Here is a 22,744-nt window from a genome sequence, read left to right on the forward strand (position 1 = left end):
CGATTGACGGCAATGGATATTGCTCCACGCTGAGCCCCGGGTTAACTGTGGATTTGAAGTCCCCGCACAATCGGACGTCCCCATTCCGTTTCAGCACCGTGACAACCGGGGTGGCCCAATCCGAGCATGACACCCTTTCGATCACTCCACAGGCCTCCAGCCTATCCAGTTCACCCTTGACCTTGTCCCGCAGGGCATACGGCACCGGACGCGGTTTACAAAACCGAGGAATCACCCCCTCCTTCAAGAAGCGTTTCGCCTCCATGCCCTTGAGTTTCCCCAAGGTCGTCTCTAAACAACCCTTGATGTCTTTGAAGAATCTCCTCCAACTGATCCTCCCACTGGCTCGGCACGGGTTGCACAAGGTGAACTGCAGCCCAGTCTAGCCTGATGCGGGTCATCCAATCTCGGCCGAGGAGAGACGGCCCACTCCCCCGTACGACGTACACCCAAAGCGTGGCGACCTGGCCTTGGTACCGCACAGACACGTCTGCCATCCCGACTGGCGTTATCTTCTCGCGGGTGTACCTGAACAGCGCGAGGTTTGACCTGATAAGCTTCAAGCCATTGAGTCTACACGCGGTCTGTTCGCCGATGAGCGACACCGATGCTCCCGTATCAACCTGGAACGTGATCGGCGTTTCGTTCACTTCGACCTCCACCGTCATCGGGCGCGCTGTCCTCGGGCCAACTGAACCCAAGCTTAACACCGGCCGCTGGTTCCGCCCCGAGTCGCGTCGCACATCGCTGTCCACGACTTTAACGGTGGCCGACGCCCCACGGCACACACGCGCCAAATGACCCACCTTGTGACATTTCAAACACACGTTGCCTTTATACGGGCATGCACGGCGCAGGTGTCGACCTCCACATCCCAAGCATGCCCGCGGTGTCACCCCGCCACACGCGTGGCCGCGCGGCAACGTCCGACCCGCATCGAAGGTCGTGCGCGCGTCCCGGGGCGCTCGCGACCCCGCGTGGCCGGTGATGGCTCGAACATCCCCGCGAGTCTGCTCAACCGCCATGTGTGCTTTCATTTTCTCCACGATGTCCCGAAACGCCAGCCCGTTATCCCGGGGCCTGTTCGGTGCCACTAAGTCACCCAGCAGCCGATAATGCTCCGGCGAAAGCGAAGCGAGCAAGATTGACTTCTGCTTGCTCTCGTCGACCACATCGTTCGCGTGGAAATAGCAATCCAATTGCTCTGAAAACGATTCGAAGTCGTCCCCGTCGAAAACGGGCATAAGTCCGTATGATCCCATCTTCGTCAGCCAACTAGTGTGTACTAGGTGCGGTGGGACGCAAGAAGCACGCGGGCCACCATCCAATCCGCTTTATTGCGCGACCAGAAGCACAGTCCTGCCACCCCTAGCGGGCGAGGCATGATATACGAAAACCCAATCACGTGACACAGCACAAGATCCTGTTCTTGGCGGTGTAGTTGTTGTGAAGGTAATGTTGAGGTAATATTAATTTTTTTGGATGAGATCCTGTTCTTGGTGGTGTAGTTGTCGTTGTGAAGGTAATGTTGAGGTATAATGTTGAGGTAGTATTAATTTTTTCAGATTATATCCTGTTCTAGGCGGTGTAGTTGTCGTTGTGAAGGTAATGTGGAGGAATTTATTAATTTTTTTCAGATGAGATCTTGTTCTAGGCGGTGTAGTTGTCGTTGTGAAGGTAATGTTGAGGTAATATTCATTTTTTCAGATGACATCCTGTTCTAGGTGGTGTAGTTGTCGTTGTGAAGGTAATGTTGAGGTATAATGTTGAGGTAATATTATTTTTCTCAGATGAGATCCTGTTCTAGGCGGTGTAGTTGTCGTTGAGGAATTTATTTAATTTTGTCAGATGAGATCCTGTTCTAGGCGGTATAGTTGTTGTTGTGAAGGTAATGTTAAGGTAATATTTTTTTTTTCATAGCAAAAAACATTTAATTTGATATATTTAAGAAGAGAATGTAAGAAGAATTCTACGTTCGCTTCTCAGCTTTGCCTATTCCATATTATCAAACCTTGAAAAGGCACATACTCTGGTCCCCAGCAATATACCTGGCAAGTTTCAATTAGATCGGACCAGTGTTTGTCGAGAAACAGCGGTCACACACACACACACACACACACACACACACACACACACACACACACACACACACACACACACACACACACACACACACACACACACACAGATTGCTGGAATTATTGACAGTTAAAAAGAAGAAAATAACTCCAAAGCAATAATAAAGTAGGCCTCAACGTTTCAGACACCATGCTCCGCCCATCTCCAGGAGGAAGTAACTGGAACAAATGAATACAGCTTTTGTGACAACTCCTCACCCCCATTGGCTAATTATTGTGAGGTGTCGATTGGTTGTTGAATGAATGTTACTGATTGGTTCGTACATTTTGCTCATCATAGTCCAATGCCCTCAACCACCTGTTGGAAAACCCAACGCTACGTTAAAAACACAGAACATTTTATTCAACGCTTTCAGCAGTTTGACATTCTTCACTCTGACAATCTCATTAGTTTTGATGCAGAATCACTTTTGACCAACATGCCTGTTCCAGAGGGCTGCTCTATCATCAAACATCGTTAACAAGAAGACTCCACCCTTAAGGAATGTAACAGTTTATCACCAGAACAAACTCACAAACTCCTTATGTGTCTCAATTTTAAGACTTTCAAATGACGAGATTCATTCTTAAAACAAAAGGAAGGCGCTGATATGGGTTCTCCACTCTCACCTATAGAAGCAAACCTCTTCATAGAAGAATTTTAATGCTCAGCCCTCCTCTCTGCATCATTTCAACCTAAGCTCTGGCTACGTTATGCCGATGACATCTTTGTTATTTGGCAACATGAAAAAAATCTAACTCAATGCTAGGCATGAGATCAGAGCCATCTCCCGAGACATATCTTGTCCTGTTGAAACGGTCTGGCACCCTGTACTGCTCACCAAACTCTCTTCCTATGGTATCCAATGCCATCTCCACTCATGTCTCGCAGACTTTCTCTCCTGTCAAAGTCAACATGTGACCCTGAATGGAGTTCTCTCATCCCCTCTTTCTGTCCAGGCTGGATTTCCTCAAGGCAGCGTTCTGGGCCCTGTTCTTTTTCTGGTTTTCATCAATGATCTCTCTGACTCTCTGGAAAATCCTCTTTATCTCTTTGCTGACGACTCCAACCTCTGCCCCTCAGAGCGGCAAACAGCAGCCTCTTCACTCTCTGCAGATCTGGATAAAATTGCAAACTGGTCCAAAACTTGCAACATGTCTTTCAATCCTGACAAATCTCAAACTCTCACTATGTCTCTCCGAAAGGACCATTTAGAAGCCCCCCCCACCCCCAACCACTTTCTCAACAATCCTCTGGAAGAAGTCCTTTCATTCAAGCTTCTGGGTCTCACTATCTGCCATGATCTTTCCTAGGAAAGCCACATTTCCAAGCTGGCCTCTAAAGCTAGTCACCAAACGGGCATCCTTTATTGTGCAAATTCCTTACTTGGCACACCTGAGCTCCTGTCCGCAAACAAAGCTTTCCTCTGCAGCCTGATGGAGTACTTCTCTCCCCTCTGTGATGATGCACCCTCCCCTCACCTTTCTCAGCTTCACGCTGTGGAAACCAAGGTATTTAAGAGCATTGGTATCTCCCGCGATGAGGCCGAGTCTTTGGGTCTCTCACTCTCAATGCAGGCATGTCTGTGGTCTTTTGGTCTTCTACCATCTTCTCCCTGGCTTCTCCCCACCCCTGCTCTGTCTGCAATATATCCTCCATATTTCCACAGGGCGCTCAAGGTCTGCCAGCAATCCCCTTCTGGTAAAACTCCCAAAGTCAAGAATTACTACTCACCTATTATGTATTAACTCTCACACGAGCCTCGACATGGTGTACAATGTATATATATATATATATATATATATATATATATATATATATATATATATATATATATATATATATATATATATACATATATACATATATACACAAGTATACTGAGGTGGGTGTTTCAAAAATTTTGATACAACCTCGTTTTCCTGCCATTTCTTTGTTTTTTGACCAATACTGTTTTCCTTGTCAGGGTTTGGTGGTGTTATAGCTTGGTGTTGGCGCAGTGGTTAGGGCAGCGGCTTGGGATCCAAAAGGTCCTGAGTTCAAGCTCCGTTGGGCCACTGAATTAATACACCAGGGGGTTGACTCAGCCTGTCATCCTTCCGAGGTCGGCAAAATGAGTACCAGTATACTGGGCTGGTGTATACCCTGGTTAAAAATAAGTGTACCATATCCCTGTGTCATAAGAGGCGACCAGGGTTGCGTCAGGAAGGGCATCCGGCGTAAAACATGTGCCAAATCACAATGCGGATCATACGGATGATCCGCTGTGGCGACCCCAAATGGGAGCAGCCGAAAGAAGAAGAAGAAGAAGAAGAAGAGGTTTGGTGGTGTTATCGAGGTATTTGTTCCCTGGGATTTATAGCTCCGCAGCTCAACTCTGCCACTGACAGTGAAGCAGACCACCAAAGTTGTGGCTCGTTAGTCTGAGACCAAATCATATGTAGACACCTGCTGGTGGTTCTGCCGGGAATACGACCTCAGAACACATGATGGACCCAGAAAATGTGCCATTCAACGTGTTGTGAAACATTTTGAACACAAGGGGACAGTGCACAACCAGAGCAAGGGCAATAGTGACAGGCCAGCATCAGTAACCAAGAGCCAAGCCAACATCGATGCCATGCGAGATTCTGCAGTGGACAGTCCCAAGAAGTCCCACCACTGGCGCTCCCAGAAGCTAGGTATCAAACCAACATCAGTCTGGCATATCCTCACTAAGGAATTGAAGCTTTTCTCATTCATCGTCTCTATTCTGGATTACTTGTTCTGGGGGGTGAGGAGGGAGGGGTGGGGAGGGGTGCTAAGGGCTCTGCCTACACCAACTGCCCTGCAACACTGGATGATCTGAAGCAGGAGGTGTCAGACTACCTCCAGGCAGTGCCACATGAAACCTACAGTAAAGATAGACAGAACTTTGGAATCGGGATCAATGCCTATCTGAACCTTGGAGGGACACCCATTGAGACCGACAATTAAAAGGATTTGGCATCAATGCCAATTTCAGACCTTGGACTCTCATTAACTCTAACAGTGACTTACTGCAATAGCAATCAGTTGTACCATGTCACAAGCTTTCAATCCATGTTTGGTTCACCTTCCTGAAGTTTGTTTATTTTTAAGTAAACATTTAAAATTCCATCACTCCTTTTGAAACACCGTGTGTGTGTGTGTGTGTGTGTGTGTGTGTGTGTGTGTGTGTGTGTGTGTGTGTGTGTGTGTGTGTGTGTGTGTGTGTGTGTGTGTGTGTGTTGTTACGGCTGTGGAAATTCGCATTACACCATAAAGGGCCCTCAGGTGAGATATCTTCATAGGTTCATGTGTAGTTAGCCCAAACCCGTTGTATAGAGGGAATTTATGTGATCCATCCGGGCTGCGATGCTTTGAGTCAGTCGCTTTTCTTTTTCTATCTTTTATTTCAAACAGACAACATTACAACAACCACGCCATCCCCATCACAGCGCCAACCACACTGCAACCACGCCACCTACACCATCTACGCTACTACATCTTCGCCACTACATCCGCTTCAGAACGGCAAACAAAGGCGCCAAGGAGGGAACTGCGAGGATGCGCAGGTTTCCCCGCCTGTTCCTTCCATTTGACTTCCCCACGCTTTGGAGTGGAGGAGGGGGGATGCAGGTCAAAGGTCAGAGGTCATGTAAAGGAGGGGCCTCTTTTTGGGGGAATAATTCTCTGGCCCAGAGCCAAAAACTGACCCCCGGCCCCCGCACGGGGCGGGGTGGAGGGAAAGCGTGAGGGAACGCCCTTTTCGGGAACTCTCTCGAAGGAAGGTGGAGCCGAGAACGGGGTGGGGCAAATGGCGGAGCCCCGCGCTATAAAAGACAGACACGGGCGGGCGCGCTAGCGCTTCTTCTTCCTCTTCCTCTTCGTCTTGGCTGGTGGTCTGGTTGGTCTTCGGGAAGAGGTCCTGCGCCCGCGCCTTGGCGAGCGGCCCTGTCACAAAGGCATGGACGGGAGACACGGCAGCGCCCGTTGCGAGGTGGACCTGTGCGTCCGGACGGGGAGTGCCGGAGAGGGTTCGCCGGCCGCGAGAGAGGTCGGGGCCAGGTGCGACCACACTGACGGTCGCGGGAGAGGGACTCACCAGCCATAAAAGGGAAGTCGTGACTTCTTTCTTTCTTTTCTTTGGGGTTTTTGTGTGAATGTCCGTGGGTGGCGCCAGTCTGGCTCAAGTAGTATTTTTTAAGTGTTGCTGTGTGTACACGTATTCGGTTGTAGCTCTGCATCGTTTCTTTTGTTTTAATTGCTTTATGTGCATTACTGTATGACTGCAAAAACGTGCCTTACGTGCTTGTCTGTGTGTGCGTGTGAATAAAATGCTTGTTTGTTTAACTGTTCCCGATCTGCTTCGTCTCTTTTCCTTTTTTATTGACCCTCCATCTTGCATCATGGAAAGGGGTTCGTAGTGGGTGCAACATCGTGGTAATTAATCGGAACCGTCAAGGCCGACGATAACACCGCTCGGTTATCACTGAAGCACGGAACGTCCGCTTAAGTGATTCGTGTCCGGAGTCGGCCTGTGGCGTGGTACGATCGCCCGGTCGACCATCCGCGCAGGTACTTAGGGAGATCGAATTTGGCGAGGGCCCTATCCTGCGTGGGTGGGCAATTGGCACGGTCGTGGTGGGGTTAAACCCCCACCCGTGACTAGCTCCCGGCGTTGTTCCGAGAGGGTCACGACAGAATTGTCCGTCCGGTGGGCGACATTCCGCGATTCAAGTTACGTGGCCGTCTGCACGCCGGCGGGCGCAAATTCGCAACAGTAAATACAAACAAACCTCAGACACACACACACACACCCCTGTGTATATACACATGCACACACACAAGGTGTTCCAAGGTTTATATTGTTGTGGTTGAGGAAATTCGCAAACCACCATTCAGGTCCCGTAGGTGAGATATCTCTGTAAGTACATGTGTAGTTGGCCCCAAACCCGTTGTTTAGAGGGAATAAATGTGATTCATTCGGGCTGCGACCCTTTAAGATAGCCGTTTTTCTGTTCTGTCTTTATTTTGAACCAACCACGTCTCAACCACCATCACACAACAACCACCAACCGCAACGCCGCTTCACAACAACAAAACGTCAACAGCCACGACCTTTACCTTCACAACACCATCCCGCAACCATCACATCACCGCCATTCCAAGCGTCACCGTGGCCAGGGACCGCCACTTTAGACCCTCCACCACCTTTGCCTCTCCTTCTGCGGCCATTTCCGCACCGCGTGTGGGCGCCGAGCGTCAGGCTGTCCTGGCCTCGTACAGGGTGCGCGCTGAGCCGCGGGTACAAAGAGCGGCCTTTCCGATGGGAAATCGGATCAGGAATGATACACGCCCACTTCTGTTCCGTCCTATCAGCGAGCGTGGGGCGATTTGGCCCCGCCTCCAGGCGCGTCGGAGTAGAATCGATATATGCAAATTTGAGGATCAGGGGAGGTTCACGCCCACTTTTCCTCCATCCAATGGGCGAGCGTGGCTCCGCCCCGGAGCTCATCCTGATCCGGAAATTTGCATATGGGTTCTCCTGCCGTACTATAAAGCGCCGAGCGCGGGGCGAATTCAGTCGGTTTTGGGTCGGAAGCAGTTGGAGGCAGTCGGAGTTTTTGGGCTCGGGCGATTTGGAGAGGTGTGGCGGCGGTGGAGTGTGGCAGCAGCAGTCAAGATGGGTCTGGAGGAGAGTCGGAGTCTGTCGGGGTTCGGAATCTGTCCGGGAGCTGCAGAGAGGGGAAGCCGGGAACGCGGTCGAGGTCGCAGTGGAGTCGCTCGTCGCGGGACCCAAGCCAGCCAGCTATCCTCTTTCCCCAGAGCATCAACAATTCCCCCCTGTTTCCCCCCCCCCCCGCGCTGAGATAGTGCGGAAAGGGGGCCTGGTTCCCACCCCATTCCAAGCAGTGCCAACGAAACCCGCGGAGGAACGCGGAGTTGGGGCACCACCACCATATTTGCGGCTCATCACAAGACGGGTAGGCTCCGCCCGGTCTCGCGCCCACAGACCACATCTGCCCCCTTGTCGTTGAGGGTGGCCCTTTTCTTTTGCTGTTGAGTATATGTGTTGTCGGCGCCGTCTGTAAAGTAAAACTGTGTAAGTGTTGCCGTGTGCTCGCATAGTCGGTAGTATCTCTGCATTGTGTTTCTTTTGTTGCAATTGCTTTTGGTGCATAATTGTTGTAATTGTATATGTGTGCTTTCTGTGTGCCGCGGAATAAATGTTCCTTAAGTTGAACTGTTTTTCCCGTTTCGCTTCCTCTTTTCTTTAATTGAATCTCCATCTTACTTCACGTAAAGAGTTGGTAGTGGGCTAATTACGGCCCATAATTAATCGGAACCGTCGAGGTTGACGATAACACCGCTCGGTTATCCCGATAGTACGGAACGGGTCACTTAAAGTGGCCCGAGTCCGGAGTCGACCTGCGGCGAGGTGCGATCGCCCGGTCTACCCTCGGTGTGGGTACTTAGGTAGGTCGAATTTGGCGAACAACCCTATCCCACGCGGGGGGCCGATTGGCACGATCGTGGTGAGGCCGAAAGGCCCACCCGTGACTAGTTCCCGGCGTTAGTCCGAGAGGGTCACGACAGAATTATTATTATTTTTTTTTTTTTGTATACCTTGGTCGAGGCTCGTATGAGAGCTAACACACAACTCACAGCAAGGAGGCATGAGACAAGAGGGGCGGGAGTGGAAGGGACAAAACAGTGGGGAACAGACACATTAGGTGAACTGTGGAAGGGAGAGGGATGGGGATGGGACGGGGAACATGGCGAAGAGAAGATGGACATTTCAGGGACTTTCAGGAAGGAAAGCAGGAGAAATGAAGGAAGTGGGCTTGGGTGGATTATCGGGGGTAGAAAAGATCGAGGATTTGGATGGGGGAAGATAAGAGGTGGTGGTGAACAGCTGTTTTGAAAGCCTGGAGGGAAGAATGGGAAAGAATAGAGTGAGGAAGTTTATTCCAAAGGCGGGAAAAAAGAGGAATGAAAGAGTGAAGATGAGCAGTGATTCGTGATTTTGGTATTTTTACCAGAAGGGGGTTGTTGGCGAACCTTGAGCGCCCTGTGGAAATGTGGTGGGGACAAATCGCAGAGAGAGCAGGGGGGGCAAGGCTGGAGAGGAGTCTGTAGAAGACAGAAAGACCACCGACCAACCTGCGGTGATTGAGTGAGAGGCCCAAAGACTCAGCTTCATTGCGGGAGATGCCGATCATCTTAAATGCCCTGGTTTCGACAGCGTGAAGCCGAGAAAGGTGGGAGGCAGGAGCACCAGCCCAGAGGGGAGAGCAGTACTCCATCAGGCTACGGACAAAAGCTTTGTAAGTGGTCAGGAGCTCAAGAGGGCCGGGGAAGGACTTAGCACGACGGAGGATTCCCAGTCGGCGACTGGCTTTTGAGGTGAGGTTGGAAATGTGACTTTCCCAGGAAAGGTCATGGCAGATAGTGAGACCTAGAAGCTTGAAAGAAAAGACTTCTTCCAGAGGATTGTTGAGAAAGTGGATGGGGGGGTTTTGTAAACGGTCCTTTCGAAAAGACATAGTGAGAGTGTGAGATTTGTCTGGATTGAAAGACATGTTCCACGTGTTGGACCAGTTTGTGATTTTATCCAGATCTGCAGTGAGCGAAGAAGCTGCTGCTTGCCGGTCTGAGGGATGACAGATGGTACGGCAGAGGGTGGAGTCATCGGCAAAGAGAAATAGAGGATTTTCCAGAGAGTCCGAGAGATCATTGATGAAAACCAGAAAAAGAACAGGGCCCAGAACGCTACATTGAGGAACTCCAGCCTGCACAGGAAGAGGGGATGAAAGAACTCCATTTAGTGCCACACGTTGACTGCGACAGGAGAGGAAGTCTGCGAGCCATGAGTGGAGATGGCCTTGAATACCATGGGAAGAGAGTTTGGTGAGTAGGGCAGGGTGCCAGACTGTGTCAAAAGCACGTGATATGTCCAGGGATACGGCTCGGATTTCCTGTCTGGCATTGAGGACCTCCATCCATTGATGGGAGAGCAGAAGCAGCATATCCAGGGTAGAGTGACCTGGTCTGAAACCAAATTGGTGATTGGAAATCAAGCCATTGGAGAAGAGGAAGGATTTCATGTCTGAAGCGATGATGGATTCCATCACCTTGCTGATGATTGGGAGAAGGCTGATTGGTCTGTAGTTACAGGGATCTATTTTTGCACCTTTTTTATGCAGGGCAGTGATGTTAGCAGATTTCCAAGCAGATGGCAGATGACCTTGTGCAAATGAGAGGGTGAATAGAACAGAGAGAGGGTGAACAAGAGCAGAAGAGCAGGCCTTGAGGACACGTGGGCTGATGCCGTCTGGACCGGTTGCAGAATCTGACTCGAGGTTTGAAAGCAAGCTCTCCACCTTGTCAGGAGAAAAGGATACAGAGTCCAGGGACAGTTGGGTGCAACTGGGTAAAGTGGGTAGAGATAGTGATGGGTTTAGGACACAAGATTTAGCTGCAAACACCGAGTTTAGACATTCAGCTTTATCACGTGTGGAATCAGCAGTGCGGCCATTTGAGGTAAGGGAGGGGATGGAGGGGGAACATACACCAGAAACAGATTTGATTAAACGCCACCAGGATTTTGAGGAGGGAGAGAGGTTTGAGAGTTCAGACTTGAGATGAGAAAGATGTTGTTTTCTGGCTCTCCTGAGGGTAGATACACACTTGTTCCGAGCTTTGTGGAAAGAACTGAGATTGCCCTCAGTTGGGTTTGCTTTCCATGAGGCAAAGGCAAGTTGTTTCAGGACAACTGCCTCGCCACATGCTTCAGTAAACCAAGGGCGGGAGGAAGGGTCAGACAACTGAACACGAGAGGGGATAAATCTGTGCATGAGGGAGAGCAAGTTTCTTTGAAAGAATTCCCAGGATGAGTTGATGTTTGAGAAAGTAGTGATAGGAGACCAGTCTGTAAGTTTGATGGCTGCTCGGAGACCCTTCCAGTCGGCTTGAGTGAAATGCCAGACTCGACGGCGGTGAGGTGGTTCTCTGATAACAGCCAGAGAGATGTCCACTTTGACAAGGACGTGGTCAGAAGAACCAATTGGAGCGAAGGAAGAGCAGCAGATATTGTCAGGGAAATTTGTCAAAATCAGATCCAGAAGAGATGGAGTACCATTGGTTGAGATCCGGGTCGGGAAGTTGACCGATTGAGTCAGTCCCAATGAGTCGCAGAAAGCTTTTACTGAGGTGCCATGGCAGGTGAGAGAGGTACCCACACCTAGCCAACTGGCGTGATGACAATTGAAGTCACCACATAAGAGGAAGAGAGAGTTTGGATGAGAAGATAGAAGATGGTCCATGTTTTCGGATAGTGAGGTGTAGATGGAGTCATCACTGTTCGGTGGACGGTACAGTACACATATAAACATGAGGTGGGAGTGGAGGGGAAGCCGAAGCCAGAGGTATTCCTGAGGGTGTGGGGAGTGAGAGCAGTGCATGGAGAGTGAGGAATAGAGTCTTTGATGAAGAGAGCAACACCTCCACCAGGACGAGGCTCAGGTCTGTCATACCGTAAGAGGGAGTAACCAGGGAGACATACTTGGGAGTCAGACACGTCTTGGGAGAGGAAAGTTTCTGTTAGGCAGATAATGTCTGGTTTGTCAGTGGCAACCTGTATGGAAAGATCTGAAAGGTTTGAGCGAAGGCCCTGGATATTTGAGGTCCACACTTTTAATGAAGAGGAAGGGGAGGAAGCTTTGGGTTCAGGAGGTGGAGGGGGAGGGGGAGGGTAGGACAAGGGACGAGGGGGGCAGGTAAGGAGGGTTGCTGAAGGAGTGTGGCGTATTGCAGAATAGCGAGGGGAGGGGGCCTAATGAGGAGGAGAAAAAGGCTCTGTGGTGCTGGGGGAGAGGGGGGACAAGAGACAAGGAAGAAGGCAGTTGAGGATTTGAGGAGGTGGAGTGAAGAGATGGAGGTGAGAGGGCAGTGGAGGGAGGTAGGTTGGTGGATGAGAGGGGGGCAACTTTGAGAAGGAAGAGTGAGGGGGATGAAAGGTGGGAGAAAGGTGAGGGGGGAATTTTTGAGAGAGGTGAGAGGGAGGCTTGGAGGGAGAAGAATGGGATGGTTGCTTTGAGAGTGAGAGTAAGGGGTGAGGGGGGTGAGTTGGCACTGAAGTTGGAAAAAAAGAATGGTTGATGGAAAGCGAGCATCCATGGCAAACTGTGGTTTTTTTAAGTTTTAGGTCAGAGATGCGATTTAACACAATTCTTGCTGGATGCAATGAAGGCGAATTCAGAGCATGGAGAGAAGAAGCGCTGTAATAGTTGGATTTTTTAGGCAAGTAATGAAGGAGAGGTCGAAATGAGAGCAGTCTGTTAAAATAGTAGAAGAGTAGTGCATTGTGAAACAGTAAAGAGTACTACATGTGTGAGAGAGGAAGACGAAGCATTATAAGATCGTTTTTGTTGTTAAAAATAATGTATGAGAGAGTTCAACAGATTAGGTCATGGAAGTGTAAAAAAAAAAAATCGAGGAAGAAGACGTGGAGGAAGTTAAGAGGAAGAAGAAGAAGAAGCAGAATCGGGAGAAGGTGAGCATGTTGTTGTTGTTGTTGGGTATATATATATATATATATATATATATATATATATATATATATATATATATATATATATATATATATATATATATATATATATAGATATATATATATATATATATATATATATATATATATATATATATATGGATTTTGTTGTTGTTGTTAATATTAATGTATAAGAGAGTTCAACAGATTAGGTCATGGAAGTGTAAAAAAAAAATCGAGGAAGAAGACGAGGAGGAAGTTAAGAGGAACAAGAAGAAGCAGAATCGGGAGAAGGTGAGCGTGTTGTTGTAGGGTATTTATTTTTATTTTTTTTTGAGATAAGAAAGAGATTAGTTGGGAGAATGGGGGATGTTTGGAAAGTGGGGAGGATCAAAATTGAAGGTAATGGGGAGGATAGAAATTGAAGGTAATGGGGAGAAAAAACAAACAAAACAAACAAAAAAAAAAACGATCGAACACCGAGTGGAACCGGTAGGCCTCAAGCACCAGGTAAGAACATCGACAAAAATACTCACAAAATAGCACGATTTTTGAAACAAAACCGAACTAGCAACACACAGTAACATGTAGGTGAGAAAATTAAACAGTTAAAATGGGACAAATAACAACCGGAAACTTAGCTTTGAGAACGTCAGCAGGGAGCCCCGAAGGAGACCTCTCGCTGCTCCAAAACCGGAACCGGAAGTCCCTTTTTTATTGGCCGTCTTGTCCGAATTGTCCGTCCGGTGAGCGACATGCCGCGATTCGAGTTACGTGGCCGCTCGCACGCCGGCGGGCGCGAATTTGCGACACTGGTGTCAGGAGTGGGATACAAACCCATCCCCCTCCTCGCGGCACTGGTGTCGGAGAGCGGGAAAACGGGCTCTCCTGTCTCCAGCTAAATTCATGGGAATCGGTCCAGGGGTGAGAGGAGCGACCCCCGATTCCCTCCAAATTACGAGCGATTTAAATTAACCCTTTACGAGAAATAAGATGGCGTCTCAAGGCGAGCGGGAGCCGGGGGTATTAGAAATGGATGTAGAATGTGTAGAATCCATGGTCCAGGATGAAATCCCCGTGCAGGAAATGTTGGTTGTGCAGGAACACGAACTCCCCCAACTGAACCCAGAGCCCGAAATAAGTGCGGCGGCGGCCGCGGTGTATGACACCTCCTCTCCCCCTCTCCGCCAAAACCCCCCAATCCTTGCCGAAACAGCTCACCTGAGTGCATCCGACATGGCCCAGCTATTCGCCATGTTGACAGAAATACAAACAGCTGCACGACAGTTGAGAAACGAAATGAGAGGCATGGACGAAAAAAATAGATACGAATGCCCAACAGATGGAAAACAAAATGGATGGAGACACAAACAGAACGAAAGAGATGCAGGGTGAGATGCGGCAAATGGGCCAATGTCTGCAGGCGGGCATAATGACAACGCCACGTGTGGGAACAAACGAGCTGGGAGGGAGTGCAATGGCTGTCAGGCCCGTGGTTGGGGCGGGTGAGAAAATAATTTGGGAGACGTGTGAGACGAGACACGAGGTAAAGAAGGTATTAGAAAAATTAAAAGAAAGCCAGGAGGAGACAAAGGAGGGATTGAAGTTCGTAACGGTGGAGTGTGAGAAAAGACTTCAAGACATGACGAAGAGAGTTGATAAGCTGGGACTGGAGGTAAAAACGGAGACAGAGGAACTGGGAAGACGGGTAGAAAACCACAAGGGCAAGACGGAGGAACAGTTAGAAGCCAAAGCAAGGTCGGAGGGTGCAGAGATGAGAAAAGAATTAGAAAAGGAAGCTTCTGAGTTACAGAAACACCAAAACAAAGAGGGGGAATTACCAAAAGAACTGATAGTGTTAAAAGAGGAAAGGAAGAGAACGGAAAATGAAACTTTAAGGAACCACACTGAGCAGATTGAACAATTAGAAGCCAAAGCAAAGTCGGAGTGTGCGGAGATGAGAACGGAATTGGAAAAGAAAGCTTCTGAGTTACAGAAACACCAAAACAAAGAGAGGGAATTACAAAACGAGTTGAGGATGGTGAGAGAAGAAAGAACGACAACAGAGAATGAAACGTTAAGGAACCACACTGTACAGATCGAACAGCTGGAAGCAAAGGCCAGATTAAAGAATGAGATGCAAGAAAGAGTAATGATGGAAGAACGAATCAGACAGGAGAAGGAAGTCAGCCAACTCAAAGAAATAACGAGATTGTTGAATGAGGAACAAGAAAGAGTACTGAAAGAACAAGGAATGAGACAAGAGAAGGAAATCAGCCAACTGAAGGAAACCACGAGATTGCAGAATGAGATGCAAGAAAGAGTAATGAGGGAAGAACAAATAAGACAGGAGAAGGAAGTCAGCCCACTGAAAGAAATAACGAGATTGCAGAATGAGGAACAAGGAAGACTGTGGAATAGGAAATACAAAGAACAAGGAATGAGACAGGAGAAAGAAATCCGTCAATTAAAGGAAACAATGAGATTGCAGAACGAGGAACAAGAGAGACAGTGGAATAAAAAACTGAAAGAGTATGAATTTGAAACTGAACAACAAAAGGAAAAAAAATAGGTTGGAATATGAGGAGAAGTTGAAGGAGCAAGGAATGAAACAGGAAGGAGAAATCAGGAGATTGAAGGACACATGGAGATTGGAGAGGAAGAACGAGAGGAACAATGGGAAAGAAAACAAAAGGAACAATGGGAAAGAAAACAAAAGGAACATGAAGCCGAGGTTGACCAATTGAAAGAAAAGCTGAGGCTGGAGTACGAGGAGATAGACAAAAAACAGCGAATGAAACACAAAATGGAGATGAACCAAATGAAGAAAACCATGAAACTGGATAAGGAAAGACAGGAGAGGAAACAAGGAAGAGTAATGAGACAGCAGTGAATGAAACACAAAATTGAGATGAACCAAATGAAGAAAACCATGAAACTGGAGAAGGAAGGACAGGAGAGTAAACAAGGAAGAGTAATGAGACAGCAGCGAATGAAACACAAAATGGAGATGAACCAAATGAAGAAAACCATGAAACTGGAGAAGGAAGGACAGGAGAGGAAACAAGGAAGAGTAATGAGACAGCAGCGAATGAAACACAAAATGGAGATTAACCAAATGAAGCAAACCATGAAACTGGAGAAGGAAGGACAGGAGAGGAAACGAGGAAGAGTAGTGAGAGAACAGCGAATGAAACACAGGAAGGAAATGAGACAATTGAAAGAAACAATGAGATTGGAAAACAAAGAGCAGGAGGAACAGTGGGAGAGAAAACAACAACTATATGAGTGTGAAATTGAACAACTAAAACAGAGAGTGAGATTGGAGTCAACGGAGATTGAGGAGCTCCGGAAGGAGAACGAAGAGCTAATGCGGCTCAGAGAGAAAGAACGACTCAGATGGGAAGGAAAAAGGAAAAAGGAACCAGGAAGAGACAGAAATAAGGAACAAGGAGAGAAAATGTATAGAGACACGGGAGACAGAAAAAATAGAGGAGAGACTGCATGATAATGACAAGGTTAGAGACGTACACACACACGGAGGTAGGGGAGGATAATGAGGGGGAGCTGGTGGACTGGGTGGAGACCCAGTGCGAGCAGCGGGATGGCCTCCTCCAGGAATGAGGGGAGGGAGTATGCCCCCTTGAGGCGAATTACGACCAGGTGGGTTCGGTCGTGCTTTGCGAGGTCGAGGGGAGGAGTGCTGTGGACAGGTGCACGGAAAGCTTGGGGGTATAGAGGCCCCGGACACCCTTGTGGGGACACGAATCCCCACTGTGGTTGTCCCGGTGTGTGTGGTGCAGGGTGTGAGTGCGTCCCCGTGTGTGGAAGCGACCCCGTGTGTGAGTGGTGTGGTGGCAAGTGTGCCGAAGGGCGTGCTCCCCAGCACGCCGTGTGTGGATGAGACACCGCGGGCGACTGCCCCCGCGTGTGTGAGTGGAAGACCGCGAGTGAGTGTAGCCACGTGTGCGAGGGAGGTGGCATGCGTGAGTGAATGGCCGAGTGCAAGGGAGACCGTGTGTGTGAGAGAGCGGTATGTGAGGGAGATGTCGGTGGGCATGTGTGAACATGCAGCCGCTTCTCCCGGGGTGAGTGCAATGGAATGGAGTGTGAGTGTCGTGGCACGCGGGAGTGCGTGTGTTGAATGGCGATGGGGACGGCGACAGAGAGACAAAATCCGAGTAGTGGCTGCAGCTGTTTCGAGGACCGTGCCGGGTTCACCCAGCAGCGAGCGCGAGGTCCGTGCTGTGCAACGCACGAGGCCCCCACGTGCTCGATTGCGGGAGTGAAGGCCCGGTCCGGAAACGAGCGCGGTGAATGTTGCCAATCCCGCGACGGACAAAGTTTGGGCAGGTAAACGAATTTGGACCGGACGGGTTCTCCACGCGGGCGTGTGTGTGAAGCTCCAACGGGCAGAGCACATGTGTTCGCGTGGGGAACCCCTCAAGACGTGGGGCTTGTGTGTTTTTTTTATGCGCACGGTGACGTCATGGCTGCACGTGGGGTTGCAATCCGGCAGGAGGGGTATCTCTGCCGGATGGCACCGTCCAAGGAGGGAGGAGGTACACGTGCAGCTGCATGAAGTCACGGGCAGGTGCAAAGTGCGCGAGCTGTGAGTTACCGCGCTGGTGCTGCGCATGTGGGAAAAAGAAAAGCAAGCCTCACTTTCGGGTGCACAGGATTCCCGGGCAAGGGGTGGATGATCCCCTTGACCAGGGCACAGGATGGAAACTAGCTAGGGGGAAGGGTTAGCTTAGTTAGACCGGCTCCATGGGGCAGGGGTAAGTCCTCATGGGGCCCGTGGAATGGATAGGTAGAGGGATTTAGATGAGATTTAGGTTGGGAAATAAAATTTTTTTTTTTTTTTTTAGAAGACAGTGACAGACGTTGGATGTGTAGAGGGGACGTAGTTTAGCTACGTCGTGTTTAATGGAACGTGCTATAGTTTAAGGGACGATGTGGGAGCACGAGTTAGTTAGGGGATGTAGTTAGAAGGATGGCAGAGTTCGGCGGTGTGTGTGTTAAAGGTGAGTACATGTTGAGTGAGTGAGGTGAGTACAAGGTGAGTACATTGTGAGGTGAGTACATGTTGAGTGAGTGAGGCCAGCGGGTCTGTGTGAGTGGAGCGAATGGGGAATGCATGGTGCGATGAGTGATTGGGGGGAGGAGTGACTCCCGCCAAAGGGACCCCGGGGTCAGTGTAGAGTGAGTTAGGGGGTTAGTTAAATTGAAAAATGGAAGTTGTTTTGCTGATGGTGGGAGTGTAGGCTCGAAACCCGTTTGGAGGGGTGCAGGAGCCCTGTTGACGGGATGGGAGCGTGGCTGCGAAAGGTGAGTATCGCTGAGTGGGTACCCCGGGCACCAGGCTAGTCGGCCGTAGTAGGCCAAGGGCCCATGGGGGGCCGGGATAGCGTAGTGGGCACGGGTGCGCCCGCTTGGTGCGGGGGCCCGGGGCGCCGTTAGGCACGTGAGCAGTGTTGTGGGCACCGGTGACCCTCGGAAAGGGGCCTGGGAAGCCAGCCTGCCACGTGTGCGTTTCAGCGGAGGTGCCATGGGGGGGCACTCCCCGGTGTTTAGGGAGCTGGTAGGCTCGGAGGCAGTGTAGTGCCCGGGGGTGCCATTGTAGGGGAATCGGCAGAGGGTTGTGCCTGCCAAGGGGAGCCACGCGTCCCAGCCATGAGACCGTGTGAGGGCAAGGAAAGAAAATTGGGGGGCGAGGCCCGAAATTGTGAGGACACCAACACAGGCGACGGGAATCTGGGTTTTTAGAACCAATAGCTTAAGCGAGAGGCGCTTGTTGAAAGCCCCGGGGTAGTTTAACAGTTAAATAGTTAGGGTAGATAGGAAGTGTACCCCTCCTAACCATCCATCCCCTCGCTCTCGTTGTGGGCCGCTGGACCCACTTTGTGTTATAGATGGCTGAACTCTGGGGAGGCCATTCTGAGGCTTCGTTGGGCCTTGACACAGGACGCTAGCTCTCCCTTATTCCCCTCCGGGAAGGGAACGTAGGGGTTGAGAGTAGGCTAGCAGACGATAGGTTAGCCGAACAATGACGATAAAGGGGGTTAGGGGACGATTTATAGTGGAGAAGTAAAAATAAAAACAACAAAAAAATAAGTTGGGGCTAAATTGGGTTTTTGACAAATTAAGGGAGTGGGTATGGACAGTGACAGGCAAAGGCGATAGGTGGGAGGGAGACATTAGGCAGGTCCGAGCCCGCCTTCCGAGTGGCCAGCACCACCACACTCCCTCCACCAACCACTGCAAGGCAAAGGCCGGCCCACTTCATCGGCAGCTGTTGTTTTGCTGCAAGGCCTGCAGCTGTTTACTTCAAGGCCTGTGCCGGCCAGTTCATCTGCCGGCTGTGTTTGCCTGCAGCGGCCTGGTTCTGCAGGCTGTGTTTGCCCACTGCCCATGTTTACCAGCCCCGTTAAATTTTGCTTTGCCCCCCCCCCCCCTGTTCAGTTCCATGTGCGCCAGGATCAAGGCAACAGTTTGCAAGCTGCAAGAACTGCCCTGTTGGCCGCTACAACACGGGCCTGCAGTAGTGGCCCGTGCACCGTGTTTGCATTCATCCATTCATCCATCCATCCATCCATCCATCCATCCGTTGTGCTCATTGCGTGTGCCACTTGAGCTGGCATGGAGACTGCGTTTGTGCAGCCCGTGCACAGTTTTGTTGCTTGCGTCAGTGCCCGTTCAGTGTTCTGCAGGGACTGCCTTGCGGGCAGCCGCACCAGGAGACTGCGTTTGTGCAGCCCATGCACCGTTGTGGGTTCACTGCGTTCAGTTCAAAAGTGAGGCCGAGGACTGCGTGTGAGCAGCCGGCCACGTTCCCTGTCACCTGCATTGCTTGAGCCAGAGACTGCATGCAAGCAGCCTGGCTCCCTGCTAACTGCTTTCTTTTTGCAGAGTCCATTGATCCTGGGCCATGGTTTAGTGTAAAATTTGTAAGTTAAGGTTAAGATGTACTGCACATATGAGTGCGCCCCCGGCATGTATGTCTTAGCGCCGGCAATTTTATTTAAGTCGTCCGTGTGAGTGGGTTTGTTTAGTTAGTTACTCAGCCCTCAGGTTATTTATTTTGGGGACACGAATACCATGAATGTCGCACTCAGAGATCCGTAGGTAAAACGTACTAGGGGAGAACTACACATGATGGCACACGAAAATGTGACGACTCGGGACGAGTCTGTAAAAAGGGGAGGGGTGGTGTTGTGGTTGAGGAAATTCGCAAACCACCATTCAGGTCCCGTAGGTGAGATATCTCTGTAAGTACATGTGTAGTTAGCCCCAAACCCGTTGTTTAGAGGGAATAAATGTGATTCATTCGGGCTGCGACCCTTGAAGATAGCCATTTTTCTGTTCTCTCTTTATTTTGAACCAACCACGTCTCAACCGCCATCACACAACAACCACCAACGGCAACGCCGCTTCACAACAACAACAACGCCAAAAGCCACGACCTTTACCTTCACAACACCATCCCGCAACCATCGCATCACCGCCATTCCAAGCGTCACCGTGGCCAGGGACCGCCACTTTAGACCCTCCACCACCTTTGCCTCTCCTTCTGCGGCCATTCCCGCACCGCGTGTGGGCGCCGAGTGTCAGGCTGTCCTGGCCTTGTAAAGGGCGCGCGCTGAGCCACGGGTACAAAGAGCGGCCTTTCCGAGGGGAAATCGGATCAGGAATGTTACACGCCCACTTCTGTTCCGTCCTATCAGCGAGCGTGGGGCGATTTGGCCCCGCCTCCAGGCACGTCGGAGTAGAATCGATATCTGCAAATTCGAGGATCGGGGAGGTTCATGCCCACTTTTCCTTCATCCAATGGGTGAGCGTGGCTCCGCCCCCGAGCTCATCCTGATCCGGAAATTTGCATATGGGTTCTCCTGCCGTACTATAAAGCGCCGAGCGCGGGGCGAATTCAGTCAGTTTTGGGTCGGAAGCAGTTGGAGGCAGTCGGAGTTTTTGGGCTCGGGCGAGTTGGAGAGGTGTGGTGGCGGCGGAGTGTGGCAGCAGCAGTCAAGACGGGTCTGGAGGAGCGTCGGAGTCTGTCGGGGTTCGGAGTCTGTCGGGGAGCTGCAGAGAGGGGAAGCCGGGAGCGCTGTCGAGGTCGCAGTGGAGTCGCTCGTCACTGGACCCAAGCCAGCCAGCTATCCTCTTTCCCCAGAGCATCAACAATTCCCCCCTATTCCCCCCCCCCCGCGCTGAGATAGTGTGGAAAGGGGGCCCCGTTCCCACCCCATTCCAAGCAGTGCCAACGAAACCCGCGGAGGAGCGCGGAGTTGGGGCACCGCCGCCATATTTTCGGCTCATCACAAGACGGGTAGGCTCCGCCCGGTCTCGCTCCCACAGACCATGTCTGCCCCCTTGTCGTTGAGGGTGGCCCTTTTCTTTTGCTTTTGAGTATATGTGTTTTCGGCGCCGTCTGTAAAGTAAAACTGTGTAAGTGTTGCCGTGTGCTCGCATAGTCGGTAGTATCTCTGCATTGTGTTTCTTTTGTTGCAATTGCTTTTCGTGCATAATTGTTGTAATTGTATATGTGTGCTTTCCGTGTGCCGCGGAATAAATGTGCCTTATGTTGAACTGTTTTTCCCTTCTTGCTTCATCTTTTCTTTAATTGAATCTCCATCTTACTTCACATAAAGGGTTGGTAGTGGGCTAAATACGCCCGAGAATTAATCGGAACCATCGAGGTTGACGATAACACCGCTCGGTTATCCCGATAGTACGGAACGGGTCGCTTAAAGTGGCCCGAGTCCGGAGTCGACCTGCGGCGAGGTGCGATCGCCTGGTCTACCCTCCGTGTGGGTACTTCAGTAGGTCGAATTTGGCGAACAACCCTATCCCACGCGGGGGGCCGATTGGCACGATCGTGGTGAGACTGAAAGGCCCACCCGTGACTAGTTCCCGGCGTTAGTCCGAGAGGGTCGCGACAGAATTGTCCGTCCGGTGGGCGACGTTCCGCGATTCGAGTTACGTGGCCACTCGCACGCCGGCGGGCGTGAATTCGCGACAATATATATATATATACAGTGCTCCCTCACCTATCGCGGTTAATGTGTTCCAGACCCACCTGCGATAAGTGAAAATCCGCGAAGTAGAAACCACATATTTATTTAAATATATTTAAACACATTTTAAACGTATTTTAAACCATTATACAGCATCCACACACTCTTATTCACCTTCCCCACACACATTAATCAGTTATTTAAAAAAAAAAAAATTCATCGGAAATGTGACTTCATGGGCCTGCAAAGCCTAACACCAAAAATAATTTTTAAATTACTATATTATACTATAAAATATAGAAAAAATGTATTATGGGTACTGATGTATGAAGATATGATGATGATGATGATGATAGCTGTGCTTTGCTGATGACGATGAAGATGACGATGATGAGATTAATGTCGTACTGCACAGCAAAGAAGAGCATTAAATCTCCTCTACTGGAGGCGCCTCTTCATCTTTGAAAACCCGCCATGTCGTGAAGCCGCGAAAAGTGAACCGCGATATAGCGAGAGAGCAGTGTGTGTGTGTGTGTGTGTGTGTGTGTGTGTGTGTGTGTGTGTGTGTGTGTGTGTGTGTGTGTGTGTGTGTGTGTGTGTGTGTGTGTGTGTGTGTGTGTGTGTGTGTGTGTGTGTGTGTGTATATATATATATATATATATATATATATATATATATATATGTATATATATATGTATATATATATGTATATATATATGTATATATATATGTATATATATATATGTATATGTATATATATATATATATATTTATATATATATATATATATATATATATATGTATATATATATATATATATATGTATATATATATATGTATATGTATATATATATATACGAATCAGATTCGGAGTGAGCTCACCAAAGGGGTGCAAAGGTCACCGCATGCACGAGCATGCATGCAGGTGGGCCTTTGCCAGGTAGATAGTGTCGGTTTTAAATGCTCCCGCCCAGTTATATATCGGACTTGGCGGTTAAGATGAAAATGTTGCTATTTGGGCACGTTTTATCGCCCTTCCCTTCACGTCGCCTCA

General features: G+C 49.6%; 1 protein-coding gene across 4 annotated transcripts in view; it reads left to right on the top strand.

Annotated features, from left to right (window-relative positions):
- The window catches only part of LOC147011065 (sodium- and chloride-dependent GABA transporter ine-like), a 133,369-nt gene that overhangs the window by 21,257 nt on the left and 89,368 nt on the right, over positions 1-22,744 (top strand). The gene's annotated exons all lie outside the window — the stretch shown is intronic.

This window comes from Eptatretus burgeri, chromosome 16 (assembly GCF_056783735.1).
Source record: "Eptatretus burgeri isolate ZD-2024b chromosome 16, Ebu_testis_v1, whole genome shotgun sequence".
Lineage (NCBI taxonomy): Eukaryota > Metazoa > Chordata > Myxini > Myxiniformes > Myxinidae > Eptatretus > Eptatretus burgeri.